Source organism: Leucopleurus acutus (genome assembly GCF_964270905.1).
Source record: "Leucopleurus acutus genome assembly, chromosome: 1".
In the NCBI taxonomy this organism is placed as follows: domain Eukaryota; kingdom Metazoa; phylum Chordata; class Mammalia; order Artiodactyla; family Delphinidae; genus Leucopleurus; species Leucopleurus acutus.
In genome coordinates, this window is record NC_139142.1 from 45,147,516 (window position 1) to 45,170,790 (window position 23,275).

At 39.3% G+C, this 23,275-nt stretch overlaps 1 protein-coding gene across 4 annotated transcripts in view; it reads right to left on the bottom strand.

Annotated features, from left to right (window-relative positions):
- The window catches only part of FBXO34 (F-box protein 34), an 85,942-nt gene that overhangs the window by 47,128 nt on the left and 15,539 nt on the right, over window positions 1-23,275 (bottom strand). Inside the window, exons 2-3 of one of the 4 annotated variants that reach the window (XM_082848432.1) lie at window positions 19,080-19,184; window positions 15,823-15,901 (exon numbers count right to left, since the gene is read on the bottom strand). The exons of 1 other annotated variant lie outside the window; for it this stretch is intronic. The gene's annotated coding sequence lies outside the window, so the exon portion shown is untranslated. Of the gene's footprint in view, window positions 1-15,810; window positions 15,902-19,079; window positions 19,185-23,275 lie in introns of all 4 variants that reach the window. 2 more of the 4 variants (XM_082848431.1, XM_082848433.1) reach the window with 2 other exon arrangements.

The following is a 23,275-nucleotide window of genomic DNA, read 5'->3' on the forward strand; positions in this document are numbered from 1 at the left end:
ATGCCGCGGAGCAACTAAGCCCGTGCACCACAACTACTGAGCCTGTGCTCTAAGGCCAGTGTGCCACAACCACTGAGCCCGCGTGCCACAGCTACTCAAGCCCGTGTGCCTAGAACCCGTGCTCCGCAACAAGAGAAGCTACCGGCAATGAGAAGCCCGCGTACCGCAACGAAGAGTAGCCCCTAGAGTAACGAACGAAGAGTAGCCCCTAGTAGCAACTAGAGAAAGCCTGCGCACAGCAACAAAGACCCAATGCAGCCAAAATAAATAGATAAATAAATTAAATATATATAAAAAGATTAAGTATTCAGTTTTATAATGACAAAGTATACATTAACCTCGAAAGAAAGTCACAACAGTTGAATTTAATATATGCCAAAGCCCTCATTTCAGATGCTACCCTAACCCCATATCTAGTATGACAGGAGGGAGTAACAATCTGTGGTAGCAAACCCCTACAAAATTCTCTTTCCTAGTAGAAATAAACAGTAAAGAGAATCTGTCTTTCAACACCTACTGCGGGTGTTTATCAGACTCCTGGAAAGTGGCATGAAAGTTTTGTTTATCACAAGGAAACAGAGAAGTTTAGAAACATGGGACTTGCTCATTGGTTTATTCTAGAATCACTGATGGAGACCAGAGTAATAAACAAAACTCTCCAAGGCTAAAAGCAAATGCAATTTGCCCAATTTTGTACAGATACAAAGCCCAATTTTGTAACCTAAAGAGAGACAAGTTCTGAGAACTAAGGAAGGCAATCATAATAAACGCACTTATTTTAAGTCTCCTAAACCCTCGGCAGTATAAATACAACTCCTGGCAACACCAACAAAATACAATATTTCAGTTCCTAGCTTTCAAAGAAAAAATAGAAAAGTGTTTCAAGTTAGGGTGTTTAAATACATTTTGATAATAGCTCCTTAAAGTCTGCCTTTCCAAAACAACTAACAATCATTATTGAACACTTAGTATTTTCCAAGACTTAAACGAGCTCCAAACAACAAATAAATTAGATAAGCATCATCCAAGCCCTCCTGCGGTGCTGACATTCTAACAGGGAAGACAGAAAAAGAGTTATAAAACAAATAAGAGCTAACACTATAAAACTTCTAAGTGTTCATGACCTTGGATTAGGCAATGGTTTCTTAGATATGACACCAAAAGTATAAGCAACAGAAGAAAAAACAAACTCTGCCAAAATTTAGAACTTTTAATTTTAACTGTCAAGAAAGTAAAAAACAGAACCTCCCAGAATGGGAGAAAATACTTGCAGCAAATAATATGTCTGATAAAGGATTTGTATCTAGAATATAATGAATTCTTATAACTCAATAAAATACAAAGAAATACAAATAATACAAAGAAATAATAATACAAAGAGATAACTCAATTTAAAATGAGGAAAGGACATTCTCCAAAGAAGATATACTAATGGCAATAAACATATGAAAAGATGCTCAACATCATTAGTCATCCGGGAAATGCAAATCGAAACCACTTCACATCCACTTAAGGATGGCTAGAATCAAAAAGAGATAATAATTGTTGGCAAGAATATGGAGAAGCTGGAACTGTCATACACTCGGGTTGGAAATGTAAAATATACAGCAGCCATGGAGAACAGTTTGGCAGTTCTTCAAAAGACTAAACAGAGAGAGTTACCACATGATTCAGCAATTCCACCCTTAGTTATGTACTCTAGAGAAATGAAAACATGTATCTACACAAAACTTGTACATGCATGTTCATAACAGCATTATTCACAATAGCCAAAAAGTAGAAACAACCTAAATGTCCATCAATTGATGAATAAATAGTGTATGTTCATGTAGTGAAATACTATTCAGCCATAAAAAGGAATGAAGTACTGATATGTGCTACATGGATGAACCTTGAAAACATTACATTAAGTGAAAGAAGCCAGACACAAAAGACCACATAATGTATGATTCCATTTATACGAAATGTCCAGAATAAGCAAATCTAGAGAGACAGAAAGTAGATTTAGTGGTTGCTAGTAGCTGGAGGGATGGGGGAAATGCGTGTGACTGCTAATGAGTACAGGGATTCTTTTTGGTACCTTCATGATAGCAGGTAGTACTCTCATGACTTGAATCAAATGTTCTAAAATTGATTTTGGTGATGATTACACAACTCTGTGAATAGCACTGAACTGTACACTCTATATGGGTTAATTGTGTGGTATGTGAATTATGTTTCAATAAAGCTGTTACTTTTAAAAAACAGGGTATTAAGGAAACATATAAAAGGAATCCTAACCTAATCTGGAGAATCAGGAGAGTTTAGTGAAGACCTGGATGCATAAGCGTTTTAAAACATAAAAGTGCATGCATGGCACGTCTGAACGGCTGCTAGTAGCTAAGAGAATTTAAGAATGGCTGGAGTACAGTGAATAAGTGGAAGAGATAGTAATAATGTAGCTTGCATTTACTGAACCTTTACCTATGTGCCAGGCACTTCTTACTCCAAACCCTTATTTATTATATTTAATCCTAACAACTCTTTGAGGTATGGACAGTTACTATCCTCATTTTACAGATAAGGAAACTGCAGCATAGTGGAGCAAAGTAACTTGCCCAAGGTCACAGCAAGTGGTGTTATCATGACTTGAACCAAAGCATTCTGGCCCCAAAGCCCCCCACACTCTAACACTTCAAAACCCACCCTTTCCTGGAAATTGCCTATCAATTAATTACAACTGACCTAGTTTTATATATTCAATCCTATACAGTAAGCAGATATATTATAAATTTATACACAAGTTTCTTTGGTTGAGCACTAGGTGAAGTACTCAACTTGGGTTTAGAGACCAGGTTTTATAACACTTTTAACCTTTAAACTCTGGAATCACACTCAGCAAGACAGGTTGATCACTTATTAGCAGCTCTGAGAATTAGGACTTCCTGAAAGACGTGTTTCACACAACTTAGGAGGCATTTATTCATTATATTATTAATATTATCACTATTTCATTTATGTGTATAAACCAGTAAAGTAGAATGTCGTTAGAACTTGTTAGTATTTGTGTAAGAAAGTAGATCAAGCTTAGGTTTCTAGTGTGAACATCTGTGTGGACGATAGTCCCTATGACTATGAGATATCAAAGTCAAAATGAATTAACATGCAGCTGGATCTGTGGACCTGGTCCTCAGAAGAACTGGACCAAGGAGATAAATTTGGAAGTTTGGGCATACAGCATGGTAACTCAAGCCATGATAACAGATTAAATACCTAAGGAGAAAGCACAGACAGAGAAAAGGTCTTAAAACATTGGTTTTCAAGTTTCATAAGCATCACAATCACCTGGTGGGCTTGTTAAAACACAGATGGCTGGATCCCATCCCCAGAGCTTCTGACTCAGTAGGTCTGGGTGGGACCTGAGAATTTTCATTTCTAACAAGTTGATGTTGATGTGGCAAGTCTGGGGAACCACAGTTGGGAGAATCAATGACCTACAGCAAAGCCCTACAAAACTCTGATAGTTAGGATAGGAAACTTACAAAAGAGACCAAGAAGAGGCCACAGTAAGGTAGGAGAAATACTACTCCAATTAAATTATTTTTACCAAGGTCACCAGCAGCCTCCTAACTGATAATCCAGTGGAAACTTATGACTCCTTAAAACTAATTCAATTCTACTTGCAACAAAAATGTATGGAGCACCTACCACGTGCTACGCAAGTCTGTCCCCTATAACTTGATCCTATCTTCTCCCTTGGCTTCCAAAATATCACTCACTCCCTTGTTGCTACTTCTTTTTTGAACACTTGTTCTCTGGTTACTCTCCTTCCGCCCACTCAAAACATCTCAAGGTTCCCCAGAATTCTGGGTCTTCTCTTCTACATGCAAGCTCTCCCAAGGCAGTTTCACCTAATCCCCTAACTTTGAGTACCATCTAGCTGCCAATAATTCTCCCACACCTCATCTTTAGAACTGACTTTGCCTCTGGGCTTCAGATCCTATTTCCAACTGCCAACCCAACCACATATTTACAAACTAAGCCTCTTTCTTTCCATATTATCTCTTCAAAAAGCACAACTATCCACCCAGAGGCCCAAGCCAGAAATCTGTGAATCTTCCTAGAGCAATCATTCTCACCTTAGCAGCATATTAGAACTTCCCAAAGAGCTTAAAAAAAAAACCTCACTCGTGGGTCTAGTAATAATATGACAACAATAATCCTGTTCTATGTCCTTAACACACATGCATGTAAAGTCCCTAGCAAAAAATACTTGTGAGCACTCAGGAAAAGGGAGCTATCTTTGTAAACACTTTAAATTTCAGCTCTTCTGAAGTCTCTTCTTAAGTTTCTGATCAGAATCAACATTTGTTTAAGCTGTTTCATTAACAAAAAATCAAACAAATGAAAAAATTTGTTTATAAGCCCCTCTAAGGTAAACTTTAAAAACTCGGGTTCAAATTCATATTCCTACTTTTTTCAAATATCCTTTGGTATATAGATCCTTATAGTTGATTTATAAAGGGAAGAGTAAAAGTTGTTCATTATATCACTTGAATCATAGATTTCTAGTTAAAATTTGGCCCACGGATAAGAGGCAACACAAAACAGTGAGAGAAGTCTATTGTTCATAGAGCCATTCACACAGACACTTATTTTCCCCATAAACGGGGAAAAAAAGAGACACCAATATATTCAAACAAGCTAATAGGAGAAGCCCATTATATACAATACAAGGTTACTTAAAAGTGTTTGCAAATGAGACATTCAACTCCACAGTGATATCAAAGCTCCTCTTTGGTGTTACTTTGTATTTTGAGTATTTTCAAAAGAGAATGACGAAGATTTAACACAGCCGCTATCTTCCAAAGTATAATGTTTTGTTTGTGCCCCTTGTCCAATGATGTTAGCAAATCTACTTTTTCTTGAAAAGATGTGCAGGAATGGGCAAATGGTAAGTCAGTAAGTTCATTTAAGGCTGCAAAATTCTGCCACTTTCACCCAAGAGAGCCAGTTTCTTATAACTTTAGCAATAACAGGAGAGCTCACAAATAGCCTGGAATATGACAGAAAACCAAAGAATAAAAGCTACCAAAAATTTCGACTGGAATAAAGGATAAGGGTTGTTTTTCTTTGACTGTTGTTTGCTTTAGCTGAACAAATCAGTAGTACATCTGTGTTACAAATGAATTAGAATTAAGCTATATATTTTAAAAATAAAATGTGTATGCAAATACCACCGGAGTATATAAACACACTAAAAAACCATCCTTTTCAAAAACAATTCACTGCCTGGTAAGTGGAAAGGGACTTAAAGTTGTTAACGGAAATGGAATCAATGGAAATAAGCTTTATTTACATTTGGATGGTGGAAGCAGAGGAGGTTTGAACCCCCTTTTTTAATAAAAACTCTATGTACGAAGTAACCATATTTCCAAATAGGAGGGAAACACAGGTATTGATTAGAATCATGAAAACCTAACATGGGTGAGGACTGAGAAAAGAAGAAATTTAAAGGCTTTCCCCCAGTTTTATTTTTCTAGATTTGGGAAAATCTTTAATTTTTCCTTTTTTTTTTGCGGTACGCGGGCCTCTCACTGTTGCGGCCTCTCTGTTGCGGAGCACAGGCTCCAGACGCGCAGGCTCAGGGGCCATGGCTCACAGGCCCAGCCGCTCCGCGGCATGTGGGATCCTCCCGGACCGGGGCACGAACCCGTGTCCCCTGCATCGGCAGGCAGACTCTCAACTACTGCGCCACCAGGGAAGCCCTAATTTTTACATTTTATAAATGAACAAAATGTGTATATAATCTAAAGGTTACCTATTTTCAATATTATATACATATATATATATGTATATTTTTTTTTTCTTTTTTTTTCCCGTTTGAGATTTTAATGTCAGCCTCATTCTTAAGAACTTTTGGGGGCTTCCCTGGTGGTGCAGTGAGAAAGCCCGCGCACAGCAACGAAGACCCAACACAGCCATAAATAAATAAACAAATAAATGATTTATTTAAAAAGAACTGTCGGGTTCAATCAGTGGGGAAAACATTAGTCCCTTTTATTATTTGTTTTAATTTACTTTTTGCACAGTCAGCTTTAATATTAGGATGTGATCATTTGGGGTGCCTTTTTAAAACACAGCCTTTCATACAGCTTTAGTGTTTTTTTTAATTGAGGTATAGTTGACGTACAATTATTATGTAAGTTTCAGCTGTACCAATATATTTTTATAACCCATCCCCTAAGAGATCACACAGCCTGAACCTCTCCAGTGGTAGGGAAGTCATTCCATGAGCAAAGATTGTTCAACTTCAGAGAGCTTTGCCAAAGGACTAACAGCATGCTTTTCAAACTTAAAGTTTGAAAAACCTAAATGCAAAATGAGGAAGTTTATTTATTTAATACCATCGTAGTATTAGACCCTGGTACATTCATAGTCCCAAGTTCATAGGGGTATATGAGATACATCTCAAATGTTTTTCAACAGATCACCAATGCCAGGTGGAACACTTATGCCAGGTGACATAATCAAGTACTTTTCTCCGGAGTCCACCTGGGTGAGCTGTTTGCCCTGTGTCCTGGGCGGGAGACAGTGTGATACGGAGAGAGCAGAGGTGAGGGTCCAGCCACTGAGTTCTCTGTGTTCAATTTCTGAGATGTGCCTGCTCACATCCTCTTCCCAACACCCCGTTGTCCTCTGTTTACAAAAGAATTCATGATGCACCTCTTCCCTTCCCAAGCCCCATTTCACCCACCCACACCAAAAAGGAGCAAGACCTCCTGTTTGAAGACTGAGGATCCCCTCCCAGCCTCAAGGCTTGCTTTTTGTGTCCCAATGGAATCATTTATTCAATTAACAAAGTCTGTCGACTCAGCACCTACTACGTGCTGCTATGGGTTCTCAGGACTGTTAGTTGTTCCGAATAGTGGGCATCACCCAGCAGCCTCCCAAAGGGAACAAGTTTTGTCTGAGGAAGCATCTGGAAGTGAGCTTCCAATTCCACTCTGCCACACCCAGTGTGGACCTGAGGAATTCCTCTCCCTCTCTAAAAATGTCCACCTGGATTCCCAGTAGGGAAAGGAACCATTAGAGTTGCAACAGCAACCAAGCAAAAACTTGTTGATTCAACTCACCTATAAATTGATTTACTATTATAAATGGATCTCAAAACAAACTGCTAAAATTTAAAGAACTGAGAATTGTTTCATTTTTGTTGTTCTCTTCTATCTGTTCTATTGTATCAGAACAACCCAGGCCACTGTGGGTACCTTCTACTCCAGTCAATGAATGTACAATGTGCTTGACTATTACTTAAGACTCCACACTCAGCTCCTATGTGCTCAACAGACCACTCACTATAGTTCAGAAAGAAAATACCTCTGATCCACTTGGACACAGAACAACGAGGGCCTTCCATCAGTCTAGTGAGACAACTCCTCTTTACGTTAGCCCTATAGGATCCACACGAATGACAGTCTTCAAGAGTAACTGAAATTGTCTCCCTCTTTACTACACTTGTACCCAGGCTTTCTCTTCTCTAAGGACACATTTCTTCTCAGGCAGTAACTTGGTCCTAGCAAACATGGCTTCCTGCCCTTCACACTTACAACACTTGTCTGAACCTGCTGGATTCACAATACCCTTAGCCCTCTTTCACAAATATGTTTATTTTTATTGGGGAGTGGGAGTGGAAAGATGAGGGAGAAGGAAATTAAGGGGATAAGGAAAAACAAAACATGTTCCCATGGCTCCAAAAGTTCCAGAAACTTTACAACTACAGAAATAGAAAGGGGATTCAAATTCTTCCCTTCCCAACAGCTCCCCACAGGCTAATGCCTATGAAACTAGAGACTCCCATCCTAGTTTATCTCCATGTTGGGGGGCACAGGGGGGTGTTGTCCCAGCTATCAAATTCTAATTTGTAAAACCTGGTAAAAGTTAGTAAATTATGATATCATAGCCTTAGATACAGTAAATTACTTAAAAATTTCACCTCACTTCTAGTAAAGCCTGGATTCTACTCTAAGAATAACCATTTCTTAGTTCTATGGCCTTGGCAAGTCACTACTTCTGATATTTCAGAGTTGTGGTGAGGATTAGATCACTCAGCACAATACCCAGTTGATACTATAATCATGCAGATAGGTGTTGTCTACTTTGTTCAAAGCAAACCAAAACAAGTGCTCACTCTAGTATAATTAGTTTTCAACAGCTGGAGCAATTCCTGTAATGATGACAGCACATAAATTTTATCTAAAAGAATGAACAGCTTGTGCTTAAAAGAGGGGGAGGGTCTTAAAGAACTCTAGAAATTAATACGTATTAAAATATTTTTTATCTGTTTTAACTAGGTTGTTCTATTGTATGAGAATAATGTAGGCCATGTGGGTACCTTCTACTCCAGTCAATGAATGCACAATGTCCTTGACTATTTCTTACACTCCACTCTGATCCAATATATTATTTTCAGAGTTGTTCTAGAACAGGAACATAAAACTACCTGCTTAAATTAAGGAACACTAGGAGCAAACAGTGGTGGCAAGATTTACTTGCCTCAGAATCCCTCCACAAGCTGACAACTATTAGCCCCTTTACTATTCCATTATTCACCAGAAAAAGGAAACAGATTTAGTTCAAATCACAGGCAAGTCCCTTATACTTGGACATATTTGCCCAAAGACTATTAGATTGGATTTAGAAAGAACCTTGCCAAAGACGGGAAAACAACTTCTTATCCTTTAATCAATTCTTCTCTAAACCCAGGAAACACCATACAATTTGTTTCCCATATCTAGTAAGTAACCACTTAGCCCTACTTTCTTTTTTAAAATATTTATTTATTTATTTTTGGCTGCGTTGGGTGTTCGTTGCTGCGCGCAGGTTTTCTCTCTAGTTACGGCGAGCGGGGGCTACTCTTCATTGTGGTGCACGGGCTTCTCATTGCAGTGGCTTCTCTTGTTGCGGAGCACGGGCTCTAGAGCACAGGCTCAGTAGTTGTGGCACACGGGTTTAGTTGCTCTGCGGCATGTGGGATCTTCCTGAATCAGGGCTCGAACCCGTGTCCCCTGCATTGACAGGCGGATTCTTAACCACTGCGCCACCAGGGAAGTCCCAGCACTACTTTCTAATTATAAAGCCTACTATAGTCACAGAGTATTCAGACCCACGTCTAGCTATGAGAAAAATTACTAAAGGGAGTTTCCTTGAGAACACTCCGCTATCTCTATACTTTCTCCCAAACAAAATACTACGAAATCACTTGATGTGAGCAAAGGCATTTACATTTCTATCCTATTAACTAGCCTAACATCATACAAATTTCCTACATGATCAAGCAGAGGCAAATTAACAGATGGTCATTATCCCAGGCCCAAATGTCTGATCTAGCTGGTAAACAGAAATAAAATCCAAAAGTCATCTCCAGCTGATGTCCCACAATTCAAACCTAGAAGCTTAGTTGGAATACTCTTACCAGTAAATTGGTTTTGGGTTGGTCTCATGAAAGAAACTATCATTTCAGGAGCCAGAAAGTGTTCCCCTACTTTTGTTCTCATTAGACTTTCTGCATATAACTTTGTAACCAGCTTGCTCTTGTGCAGCTAGAGCTACATCTACATCTTCTGGCCAGTCAGCTTGCTTGGTCCCTGGCTTCCCATGGTCCCCCCTGCTGCTTGTCTTCCCAGTAATCCAATCACTGTTCTTCCTGTACGCCTAAAACTGATCTAATGCCTATCTTCTGAACTGTACTGTCTATCATACACCAAAACCACTGGGGAGGGGGCTGAGGTGGGGGGGAGAGACCACAAGAAATAGTAGTGGACTATGGGTACATGTGGCATAACTCACCTGTTCTAACCACCAGTTCCACAACCTGTCCTGACCAAGTGACTCAGATTGTACACCCTGGCTCACTCTAGCAGACCTGTTCTTGACCCAATCTAACCCTTTAAACTGGGTATGGTTTCCCTGGCCACCCATCTCGTACCCAAAATATTCTACTTAAGCAGAAGAGTCTCACGGTTAATTATGGCCATGCTTATAGAAAAGGAAGCTAGCATTCAAGTATCTCTTCCACACTTGGTATTGTGCTAGGAGCTTTCTCACTCAAGACCCACCAAAGCCCATTGATATAAATATTGCCCTCATTTTACATGAAGAAACCACAGAACTCCACTATCTTCATATTTAAGAAAATAAAGCTAACTGTATCAGATATTGAATAATGTTAATAAAGATTCTTTTTAATGTTTCCCTTAACAGGGTTACTTTTCATGTTGTTCACTGTGTGAAGAGTAGTCCACTGCAGTGCCAAGGAATCTAGCTTAAACAATTTCTAATTAGCTACCACCTCACCTTAAAAATTCTGCTTCACCAAAAAGAAAATGCCACATCTTAAACGGTATCATATACTTATACACTATTTAAATTAAATTCTAATGGCCATACTACCCAAAGCACTCTACAGATTTAATGTGATCCCTATCAAATTACCCGTGACATTTTTCAAATAACTAAAACAAATAATCCTAAAATTTATATGGAACTACAAAAGACCCAGAATTGCCAAAGCAATCCTGAAGAAAAAGAACAAAGCTGAAGGCATAAACCTCCCAGACTTCAGACAATACCACAAAGCTACAGTAATCGAAACAGTGTGGTATTGGCATGAAAACAGACATATGGATCAATGGAACAGAATAGAGTCCAGAAATAAATCCACACACCTATGGTCAATTATTTTTGACAAAGGAGGCAAGACTATACAGTGGAGAAAAGACAGTCTCTTCAGCAAGTTGTGTTGGTAAAGCTAGACAGCTGCATGTAAATCAATGAAATTAGAACAATTCCTCACACCATATGCAAACTCACAATGGCTTAAAAACTTAAATATAAGATAGGACACCATAAAACTCCTAGAAGAGATCACAGGCAAAACATTCTCTGACACAAATCACAGCAATATTTTCTTAGCTCACTCTCCCAACACAACAGAAATAAAAGCAAAAATAAACAAATGGGACCTAATCAAACTTACAAGCTTTTGCACATCAAAGGAATCCATAAACAAAACAAAAAGACAACCTACAGATTGGGAGAAAATATTTGCAAGTGATGCGACTGACAAGGGCCTAATTTCCAAAATATACAAACAGCTCATACAACTCGATAACAGAAAACAACCAACCCAATCAAAAAATTACATTTCTGGGACATCCCTCATGGTGCAGTGGTTAAGAATCCACCCGCGGGGCTTCCCTGGTGGCGCAGTGGTTGAGAGTCCGCCTGCTGATGCAGGGGACATGGGTTCGTGCCCCGGTCTGGGAAGATCCCATATGCCGTGGAGCGGCTAGGTACGTGAGCCGTGGCCGCTGAACCTGCCCGTCTGGAGCCTGTGCTCCGCAACGGCAGAGGCCACAACAGTGAGAGGCCCGCGTACCGCAAAAAAAAAAAAAAAAAAAAGAATCCACCCGCCAATGCAGGAGACATGGGTTCGAGCCCTGGTCCAGGAAGATCCCACATGCTGCAGAGCAACTAAGCCCACGCAGCACAACTACTAAGCCTGTGCTCTAGAGCCCGCGAACCACAACTACTGAGCCTGCAAGCCACAACTACTGAAGCCCACGCGCCTAGAGCCCATGCTCCAAAGCAAGAGAAGCCACTGCAACAAGGAGCACACACAGTGCAACAAAGAGGAGCCCACGCTCGCCGCAACTAGAGAAAGCCCACGCACAGCAACAAAGACCCAATACAGCCAAAAATAAATAAACAAATTTTTAAAAATAAAGTTTATCATGGATTCTTTAAAAAAAAAAAGACATTTCTCTGAAGAAGACTTACAGATGGCCAACAGGCACATGAAAAGATGCTCAACATCACTAATTATTAGAGAAATTCAAATCAAGGCATCACCTCACACCAGTCAGAAGAGCCATCATTAAAAACTCCACAAACAATAAATGCTGGAGAGGGTGTGGAGAAAAGGGAACCCTCCTACACGGCTGGTGGGAATGTAAACTGGTGCAGCCACTATGGAGAACAGTATGGAGGTTCCTTAAAAAACTAGAGTTACCATATGATTCAGCAATCCTACTCCTGGGCATATATCCGGAGAAAATTATAATTCAAAAACATACATGCACCTCAATATTCACAGCAGCACTGTTAACAATAGCCAAGACATGGAAGCAACCTAAATGTCCATCAACAGATGGATAAAGAAGATGTGGTACACGCACACACACCCCCCACACACACAATGGAATACTACTGAGCCATAAAAAAGAATGAAATAATGCCATCTGCAGCAATGTGGATAGACCCAGAGATTATTATACTAAGTGAAGTAAGTCAGACAGAGAAAGACAAATATCATATGATATCACTTATATGTGGGCTCTAAAATATGATACAAATAAACTTATTTACAAAACAGACTCACAGACATAGAAAACAAATTTATGGTTACCAAAGGGGAAAGGGGAGAGGGATAAATTAGGAGTTTGGGATTAGCAGATACAAACCACTATATATAAAATAGAGAAACAACAAGGTCCTACTGTATAGTACAGGAAACTATGTTCAATATCTTGTAATAACCTATAATGGAAAAGAATATAAAAAAGAATATATATGTATAACTGAATCACTTTGTTGTACACCAGAAACTAACACAACATTGTAAATCAACTACACTTCAATAAAATATTAAAAAATTTTAGGGACTTCCCTGGTGGTCCAGTGGTTAAGAATCTGCCTTCCAACGCAGGGGACGCGGGTTCGATCCCTGGTTGGGGAACTAAGATCCCACATGTCACAGGGCAACTAAGCCCGTGCACCACAACTACTGAGCTCGCACGCTCTGGAGCCCATGCACCACAACAAAAGATCCCGCATGCCGCAGCGAAGATCCCACGTGTCACAACTAAGACCCAATGCAGCCAAATAAAACAAACAACAAGGTAAAAATTAAAAATAAATTTTAAAAAAATCAAATTCTAAAATGTACAAATTAGTAATCTTTATATCTTCAGAATTACTAGGATATTTAGTATGCTTACTGGTGATATAACAGCTTAATAAAAACATATCATTCACTCTACACACAATAATTGCTTCTGGGGAAGACACCTAAAGGTACACTGTGAGAAAATGACTGACTTCAATATATACCCTTTTGTACCATTTTAAACCTTTATCATTTGCATGTATTATATATTCTATAAGGAAGTATGCCTCCAGATTCAATCACCAATTTACAGGAGATACAGAGGACATAAGAACGTGTTAATTAAGCTAAGCCCCAGGGATAGAGTCATTAAAATCCAGACTCTGAGAAACTCTAAAGGACATAAAACCTTATTTCTTTAATAAATAGATTTCAAGGGAGAGAGAAAATGAGAGAGGCAGCAAGGGGAACCTCTAGATTAAAAGTCATTACCAACCAACTGCAAATTAGGGACTTTATATGGATACTGATTCAAACTATGGTATCTGAGACAACCAGACATTTGAACACTGGATATCTGATGATATTAAGGAATTTAAGGGGGGTGAGATAGATAGATAGATTTTTTTTTTAAAGAGTCCTTATCTTTTAAAGATGCACTAGACTCCAAATGAAATGATACCTGGGATTTGCTTAAAAATAATCCAGGAGGAAGAAGAGGGGGAATAAATGAAACAAAATTAGGCATGATTTGATTACTGTCAAAGCTGGGTGATAAGTACATGGGGCTTTACTAATGCATTTCATCTACTTTTATGTGATTAAAATTTTCCATAACAAGTTAGAAAGTCAAATACTTGCAAGATGCAAATATTTTTATGTAAATGAAAACCAAGTCATTTAAAAATGATACCACATATAACTTGAACATATCTGGGTTTTAGATGACATAAAGGAATCTTACGATACTAAGATGGAGAGTAAAATTCAGAAGCTAGGTGTCAGATCAATCTGTTAATTTTGTTAGGTAGGATAATGGTATTGTGGTTATGGGGGAAAATCATGTTTTAAAGACACATATTGATGTATTTAGGTCTAAAATGACATGATATCTAGAATTTGCTTTAAAAAAATTTAATTGGGACAAGAATAAACAAGTATGGCAAAATATTGAAACTAACTGGTACATATATAGGGGCTCAGTGACTCTACCTTTGTGTGTGTTTCCATTTTAAAATGTAAATTATATGATTATAATAACAGTAACAATAATAGATTCTAAGAACTTCCTCCACTATGTGAGAGAAGGAAAAAAACAAGATAAATAACCCAAACTAAAACATCTTAGTTCAGATAAGGGTCAAGTTTGGGGGGAGGAGGGCAAGAACCACTACACAAGAGTTTTACTGGGACTTCCCTGGTAGCGCAGTGGTTAAGAATCCACCTGCCGGGCTTCCTTGGTGGCACAGTGGTTAAGAATCTGCCTGCCAATGCAATGGACACGGGTTCGGGAACCCGTGGGCCGGGAATATCCCACATGCCACGGAGCAACTAAGCCCATGCGCCACAACCACTGAGTCTGAGCTCTAGAGTCCACGTGAGCCCACAACTGAGCCCACGTGCCACAACTACTGAGGCCTGCGCGCCTAGAGCCGGTGTTCCGAAACAAGAGAAGCCATCGCGATGAGAAGCCTGTGTACCACAACGAAGAGGAGCCCCCGCTCACCACAGCTAGAGAAAGCCCGCACACAGCAACGAAGACCCAACACAGCCAAAAAAAAAAAAAAAAAAAAGTTTTATTCCTTCAACTCACCTGAATTTTACAAATTCAGTAATTTCAGACAGTATGGTAAGGAAAATCTCAGTGTTCCACCATAATTGGGGCAACACTCGAAACAAAGAAAAAAAAAATTTTTTTTTCAAGAATTATTTCCTCCTGCCAGTCTTGCCCTAGATATCCATTTATAAAGAAACTTTCAGTGTTTCTCAAGTTCAAGAAGTAGGATTGTCAGTGAGTGTTTTGTATGGAAACAAAGCTTCCTAACACCCTGAGCACATATGATTCTGATTGTACATAGAGATTCTGGGTGTGAAAATGGTATTTTTTCATTGCTAGTTTTCTGGCTGTGCTCCAAAACTACTTTTATCAAGTTATCTTGAGTGAGATCCTTTCTTGGAGAGAAGATGAGGACCTTTGAAAGACTTTTATGAAAACATTTGCCCATATACATCTCAGCACTTCAAGTAATGATACCACTTTGAGGTTCTAAAGAGAAAAACACAATCTAAAATTACCTAATCCCACCAAAATTTCTGCTGTGGGCAATCACCACCATAATTGTTATTACTAGAAGGGAGAAAAAGAAATTAACACTTTCTGAGATTTTACTAAATGCCACTATTTAATATGCATTTTTAACTAAGTCCTCTTACCAACCTAATAGGTAGGTACTATTATTGTCCAAAAATTACAAATGAGAAAAGTGGGGCACTGAAAGGTTAAGTAACTTGTTAAGTAGCTTCCTATAACTAAGTAGCAGAACCAGACTTGAACCCAAACAGTCTGGCTCCAATATCTGGGCTACTCTCTGCTATACTACTCTGTACCCTAACTTTTCACCCTGAAGTGCAGGAAAGATGACCACTTGAACATTTCTAGACCCTAGCTCATTGACCCTCTTCACATTCCTGGTTACCTTTGAGATTTTACATTATTAAAAAAACAAAATAAACAAAGGAAATTAACAAAACCAAAAAATTCTGGCAGGTCCTTCTTTAATGAAATTAAATAGTCTGGAGAGAATTAACGGCAGCTATTACATTAGAACCACTGACCAAGGCTAATAGGGTCCCCTAACTGCCCACCCTAACGCAAAGCTCACCAGCTGACGAACCCTGTCTAGATACAGAGATCCCAATCAGTTTCATATTGCTTCATTCTTCCATTTGATTGGTTAAATCAGAATCAAACATCTGTAACATGAAAGAGACGAGGAAACAAAAAGTTAAAGAAATGTGACAAAGTAATAAACAATTCATAAAACAGAACAGAACTTGTGAAAAGCTCTCTAACTCAGATCCTCAGAAAGGCAAGATGTTGCATTCATAAAGCAAGACAGGAAGCTGTGAAAAGGGAAAAGAGTACAAGAAAAGACTCTTGAAAAAAAAAATCTAAAAAGGCAGTATAGGGCTTCCCTGGTGGCGCAGTGGTTGAGAATCTGCCTGCTAATGCAGGGGACACAGGTTCGAGCCCTGGTCTGGGAGAATCCCACGTGCCGTGGAGCAACTAGGCCCGTGAGCCACAACTACTGAGCCTGCACGTCTGGAGCCTGTGCTCCATAACAAGAGAGGACGCGATAGTGAGAGGCCCGTGTACCACGATGAAGAGTGGCCCCCGCTTAACACAACTAGAGAAAGCCCTCGCACAGAAATGAAGACCCAACACAGCAAAAATAAATTAATTAATTAATAAACTCCTACCCCCAATATCTTCTTTAAAAAAAAAAAAAGGCAGTATAAGGTTTTATATGGTGGAGACAAAACCTAGAAAGTAGAAATAGGAAACAGAGACAAGAAATTAACCAAAAACACACAGCATCAGTCCAGGAGGTCAGTATTTAACTAACAAAAATTCCAGGATGAAAAGGAAAAAAAACTTGAAGAGAGTAAATTTTCAGAGAAATATAAATTTTCCACAACTAAAAGATTTAATAAACTAATAGATTTATAGAGTCTTCCAACTAATAGGGGGCACTCAGTGCTCAAATGAATAGAGACCCACACCAAGTTATATCACTGGGAAATTTCAGACAACAAAGACAAAAAAGCTCATCTGCAAAGGAACAAGAATCAAACTGGCCTTCTCCCATGGCAATAGAAATAAAACCAAAAATAAACAAATGGCACCTAATCAAACTTACAAGTTTTTATACAGCAAAGGAAACCATAAATAAAACCAAAAGACAACCTACGGACTGGAGAAAATACTTGTAAATGATGCAACTGACAAGGGCTTAATTTCCAAAAATACAAAACAGCTCACACAACTCAATAACAACCAAACAACCCAATCGAAAAATGGGCAGAAGGGCTTCCCTGGTGGTGCAGTGGTTAAGAATCCACCTGCCAAAGCAGGGGACACAGGTTCAAGCCCTGGTCCCGGAAGATCCCACATGCCGCGGAGCAACTAAGCCCGTGTGCCACAACTACTGAGCCTGCTCTCTAGAGCCTATGAGCCACAACTACTGAGCCCGTGAGCCATAACTACTGAAGCCTGCACACCTACAGCCTGTTCTCTGCAACAAGAAGCCACCGCAATGAGAAGCCCGTGCACCACAACAAAGAGTAGCCCGCCCCTCCGCCACAACTAGAGAAAGCCCATGCACAGCATCAAAGACCCAACACAGCCAAAAATAAATAAAATAAAATAAAATAAATTAATTTTTAAAAAAGAAAAATGGACAGAAGACCTAAAGAGACATTTCTCCAAAACGACTTACAGATGGCCAACAAGCACATGAAAAGATGCTCATGATCGCTAATTATTAGAGAAATGCAAATCAAAACTACAATGAGGTTCTACCTCACACCGGTTAGAAAGACCATCACTAAAAAGTCTACAAATAACAAATGCTGGAGAGGGTGTGGAGAAAAGGGAACACCCCTTGCACTGTTGGTGAGAATGTAGATTGGTGCAGCCACTATGGAAAACAGTATGGAGGTTCCTCAAAAAACTAAAAATAGAGTTGCCATATGATCCAGCAATTCCACTCCTGGGCATATATCCAGACAAAACTATAATTGGAAAAGATACATGCACCCCAATGTTAACAGCAGCACTATTTAGAATAGCCAAGACATGGAAACAACCTAAATGTCCATCAACAGAGGAATGGATAAAGAAGATGTAGGATATGTGTGTGTCTAGACACAGACACACACACACACACACACACACACACACACACACTGAAATATTACTCAGCCATTAAAAAGAATGAAATATGAAATAATGCCATTTGCAGCAACGTGGATGGACTTAGGGACTTCCCTGGCAGTCCAGTGGTTAAGACTCTGCACTCCCACTTCTGGGGGCGTGGGTTTGATCCCTGGTCGGGGAACTAAGATCCCGCATGCTGCATGGCGTGGGCAAAAAAGAAGGATGGACCTAGAGATTATCATAATAAGTGAAATAAGTCAGACAGAGAAAGACAAATACCATATGATATCAGTTTGAGGTGGAATCTAAAAAAAAATGATACAAATGAACTTATTTACATAACAGAAACAGACTCACAGACATAGAAAACAAACCTATGGTTACCAAAGGGGAAAGGTGGGGGGGGGGGATAAATTAGGAGTTTGGGATGAACATACACACACTACTATATATAAAATAATCAACAAGGACCTACTGTATAGCACAGGGAACTCTACTCAATATTCTGTGATAACCTAGATGGGAAAAGAATCTGAAAAAGAATGGATATATGTATACGTAAAACTGAATCACTTTGCTGTACATCTGAAACTAACACAGCATTGTAAATAAACTATACTCCAATATAAAATAAAAATTAAATTTAAAAAAAGAGAAAGACGAATACCATATGATATCACTTATATGTGGAATCTAAAATATGACACAAACAAGCTTATCTACAAAACAGAAACCAACTCGCAGGCATAGAGAACAGACTTGTGGTTGCCAAGGATGGAGGAGAGGTTGGGAATTTGTGATTAGCAGATGCAAACTATTATATATAGACTGGATAGACAACAAGGTCCTACTGTATAGCACAGGGAACTATATTCAGTACCCTTGGATAAACCATAATGGAAAAGAATATGAAAAAGAATGTACAGATAGGTATAACTGAATCACTTTGCTGTAGAGCAAAAATTAACACAACACTGTAAATCAACTATATTTCAATAAAATAATTTTTTTAAAAAAGGATCAAACTGAAGTAAGACTTATCAATATTGAAGAATACTAGTGAATAATGAAGCAATGCCTTTGAAGTTCTGACAGAAAATTATGTTCAACCTAGAATTCTACTCCCAGCCACACTAACGTTCCATTTTAAGAACAAAATAAAAACATTTTCAGACAAGGAATTACTCAGTATTTACCTCCCACACATCTTACCTTAGTATGTACCCCAGCAAAACAAGGCAATAAACCAAGGAAGACGACTCTATGCGAAATGCGCATAATGAAGGCAAGTCACAGCATGTTCACTGAGCAGCAGTTCTAAATAAAACAGATTAGAGCAGAAGATACAGGACATCAAGAGAGGGGTAACTAATGAAAAAGGGCGATACCAGAAATTTCATTCTATCTTATAGAAAACGAAAAACTTAAGGTCAGTTATAAAAGCTAACAATACCCCCCCCTCCAAAAAAATACAACAGAGAACTCTGATGTGGAGAAGTCGTGGCACCCTGTTTTATCTTTGTAGAACTACCTTCTCCCCACCCCAAAACATGTGCTTCAAATGGGGCGGACTCCACACCCATCTCCATCTGGGCATGTGACCAGGCTCTGACTATTCTAATCTATTCTCTCCACCTTGCCATAGCAACTGGTTCAGAAATATGCACAGAGCTGAGAATCAGTACTGGTGGGGGAGAGAGGTGAAGTAGGATGTTACTGAAAATAAAGGCAGAGGAGGAAAGCACACAGATACAGTGAGAGACCAATTCTTCAAAGTAACATCTGAGCACATGGATCCAATCCTACTCTATCCCTCTGGACTCTCAGTTCTGGAAACCAATTTCCTTTCTCACTTAAGTTCTAACTGAACTGGTTTTCTAACACTTATAAGGATCCCTAACCACAACACTCCTCTTTCAAAGCCAGAAGTCAAAAGATACCACCTATTGTTAATGAAATAAAAATAAACATATAGTATTTACTAAAGTGACCAGAGCTAAAAATGATGATATATAACTATCTCAAAAAGAAGGTAGGGAATGGGGTAGTGGTGTTGGGATATAATTCTTCATGGGTCTCTACGTCTTGCAAGCAAGGCGTTGTCTGCTCTTTGTTCTGGAATATAATCTCAAGGATGTTCATATATCAAACCACCTTAGAAGACAGAAACTCTTCCTCCAGAGCAAAGAGCCAGCATACTACTCTCTCCCTCTGGAGCAAAGAGCAGGCATGCTTACTGCCCATTATAAAATATTTGTAATCCCTAAACTCAAGAGTTTTCTCCAGTAACAAAACTCATTATGTGAACAGGTGTTATCTGGCCCTCCCCTCAGTGCCCTGTGGGAACTGTGGCTCAGGACACTGGCACAAATGAATGTTGAAACCTTAGCTACTGCTATTGCTGTAAGTAATAAACTCTACTTCATCTCTGACTCTGCCTCCTACCAGAATAGGAGTCTTTACCTTCCACCAGCATCCATGAAACTGTGGCAGGCTAATTTGTTAGCTTCAAGTAGAGTAAACTCTCAGATCCTTTCTAATTCCTTTTTTTGTTTTGGCTGCGTTTGGTCTTTGTTGCTGCGTGCGGGCTTTCTCTAGTTGTGGTGAGTAGGGACTACTCTTCACTTCAGTGCACAGGCTTCGCAACACAGTGGCTTCTCTTTTTGCGGAGCACGGGCCCCAGGTAAAGGCTTCAGTAGTTGCAGCACACGGGCTCAGTAGCTGTGCCCTAGAGCACAGGCTCAGTAGTTGTGGCGCATGAGCTCAGTAGTTGTGGCGTAGGGCTTAGATGTTCTGCAGCATGTGGGATCTTCCTGGACCAGGAATCGAACCCATGTCCCCTGCATTGGCGGGTGGATTCTTTTTTTTAATTATTTTATTTTATTTATTTATTTAATTTTTTTGGTCTGTGCTGGGTCTTCGTTGCTGCACGCGAGCTTTTCCCTGGTTGCGGCAACTGGGGGCTACTCTTCGTTGTGGTGCACCAGGGAAGTTCCCTTTGTAATTCTTGACAGGTGGTAAATGGGAGCTAAATCTTGACTATCACTCCAGAAAGTCAATAGATAATGCTTAAAATTGACACATCAAGAAATGGAAGTAGGGCTTCCATGGTGGCGCAGTGGTTAAGAATCTGCCTGCCAATGCAGGGGACACGGGTTCGAGCCCTGGGCCAGGAAGATCCCACATGCCGCAGAGCAACTAAGCCTGTGTGCCACAACTACTGAAGCCCGCATGTCACAACTACTGAAGTCCACGCGCCTAGAGCCCGTGCTCCACAACAAGAGAAGCCACCACAATAAGAAGCCTGCACACCACAATGAAGAGTAGCCCCTGCTCACCACAACTAGAGAAAGCCCATGAACAGCAGCAAAGACCCCATGCAGCCAAAATTAATCAATTAATTAATTTTTAAAAAGAAATGGAAGTAAAAGCACATTAATATGGGGGATTATCACTAAAAGAATCAAACAGAGAAACAACTGAAGTAGTTCCCTCAGGAAAGGAATGGGGAGGCATAGGACAAGAGGATTACTGTTTTCACCATAAACTCTTCTGAACCATTACATTTTCCCCCCACCACCATGCATTTGAGAAAGAAGCCTTTCCTGGCTCCTTTAAAGGGGAAAAAAAGAAGTGTACAAGAAAAAAACCTTTTCAGTACTTTCATCCCACTAAAATTGAATAGTAGCATCAAGAAAAGTACCTAATTAAGTATGATGCTCTCATCACAGTTCTGGAAACCTAAAAGGGAAACTCTCTCACCAATGATCATCTCAAGCCAGAAAACAGTCTTAATGTATCTCAAAAGAAGTACGTCACGTCTTGCTTTGGAGAAGTTTTGTTCAATAAAATGATTCTACTAGCTATGTACACAATAGTGTCCTACAACTTCTATGGAAAGCACATTACTGGCTTCAGCATATAAATATGTATCCTTAAGCATAATTTCCTGCAATTATATATTCTAGGTTACCCCTAAATCACTAGTTTTAAAAGTGAAATTAAAATTAATTTATGGGAACAAAGAAGAAATATTCTTATGGCAAAGGGAATAAAATATGCCATCTTACAAGAAAAAAAAGATAGTTAATTAAGGTTCAAAAAGTAATTCACATTAAAGAATCAGAATTTTCTAATCAAAATTTGAAATTACAAATTATTTTGTATGGTAGGTAGGGGATGACTATTTCCATTTAGTATAATTTTATACAAATTACAGGGAAGTTTTTTCTTAAAAATCCAGAACAGCAAAGCCTACCCACTGTCTACCCCTCTACTCCTCCACTAAATTATACTTCCTATACAGCCACATTGTAACTTTTGCCCTCCTGCTGAATCTAATTTTTAGGGAAAATAAAGGAAGAGCATACAAATTCTGCCCCAGAAATAAGCTAAAGTGTTCTTGATCTAAACTATAAGTCTAAGCAAAATAGGATCTGGTTAGGAGCTAGCTCTGGTTTTATTTAAAATATACTTTATTTAAAACAGCATTAGTTAACTTTAACCTAACATTACTAATTCAATCACAGTGGTCTCAGTCAATCTACTTAACTCTTGAGAAGCTGGAGCAAATAAAAGATCTCTGTGAAGTTAGAGTTTCACTAAGGTGTTGCTAATTTCTTTTTCACTTCTAGGTGCTCTTCACTAGGAAGGCTTTTTGTGTAGTGAAGTTCCTCAATAGCCGGACTGCGTGGGTTTGAAATCCAGCTCCAACACACTGCCTAGGCAAGCTGCTTAACCTCTAAGACTCAGTTTTCTTTTTTTTTCTTTTGAATTTTATTTTATTTTTTTTTTATATAGCAGGTTAAGACTCAGTTTTCTGCAAGAAAAAAGGGACTAAATACTTTCCTCATACAGTTGTTATCAAGATTTTTTTTAAAAATACACATAAAATGTTTGGCATAAGACCTAGTCAAAAGAAATAAAGAGGGCTTCCCTGGTAGCACAGTGGTTAAGAATCCACCTGCCAATGCAGGGGACACAGGTTCGATCCCTGGTCCAGGAAGATCCCACATGCTGTGGAGCAACTAAGACCGTGTGCCACAAGTACTGAGCCTGCGCTCTAGAGCCTGCAAGCCACAACTACTGAGCCCACGTGCCACAACTTCTGAAGCCAGCGCGCCTAGAGCCCATGCTCTGCAACAAGAGAAGCCACTGCAATGAGAAACCCGCGCACCATAACAAAGAGTAGCCCCGCCCGCTGCAATTAGAGAGAGCCCGCATGCAGCAACGAAGACCCAACGCAGCCAAAAATAAATTAATTAATTAATTAAATAAAATTTTTTAAAAAAAGAAAGAAAAGAAGGAAGAAAGAAAGGGAAGAAGACAGCTATTAATATTGTCACTACTTGCTTCATAGAAAGCCACCTCCAGTAGGAAAGAGATGTTCCATCTGCACACCGTGGAAC